We start from the raw sequence: 587 nt of genomic DNA, 5'->3' as shown, positions 1-587 counted from the left end.
GACAGCTCCAAAATCACTGCAGATGGTGACTGCAGCCATGAAATTAAACGATGCTTGCTCCTTGGAAGAAAAATTTATGACCAACCTAGACAGCATATTAAAAAAGGGAGACATTACTTTGCCAAGAAAGGTCCATCTAGTCAAAGCTATGGTTTTTCCAGTAGTCTGCATGGATGTGAGAGTTGGACTATAAAGAAGCTAAGCGCTGAAGAATTGATGCTTTTGAACTGTGGTGTTGGAGAAGTACCTTGAGAGTCCCTTGGACAGCAAGGAGATCCAACCAGTGAATCCTAGAGGAAATCAGTCCTGAATATTCGTTGGAAGGACTGATGCTGAAGCTGAAACTCCAGTATTTTGGCCACCTGATGCAAAGATTTGACTCATTTGAAAAGACCCTGATGCTGGGAAAGATTAAAGGTGGGAAGAGAAGGGGACAACAGAGGATGAGACAGTTGGATGGCATCACCGACTCAATGGATATGAAAGAAAGTGAAAGTGAAGTCTCTCAGTCATATCTGACTCTTTGCGACCCCGTGGACTGTAGCCCACCAGGCTTCTCCATCCATGGAATTTTCTAGGCAAGAGTA

This window comes from Bison bison, unplaced genomic scaffold (assembly GCF_000754665.1).
Source record: "Bison bison bison isolate TAMUID 2011002044 unplaced genomic scaffold, Bison_UMD1.0 scf7180017864260, whole genome shotgun sequence".
In the NCBI taxonomy this organism is placed as follows: Eukaryota; Metazoa; Chordata; class Mammalia; order Artiodactyla; family Bovidae; genus Bison; species Bison bison.
This window is presented reverse-complemented; position numbering follows the sequence as displayed.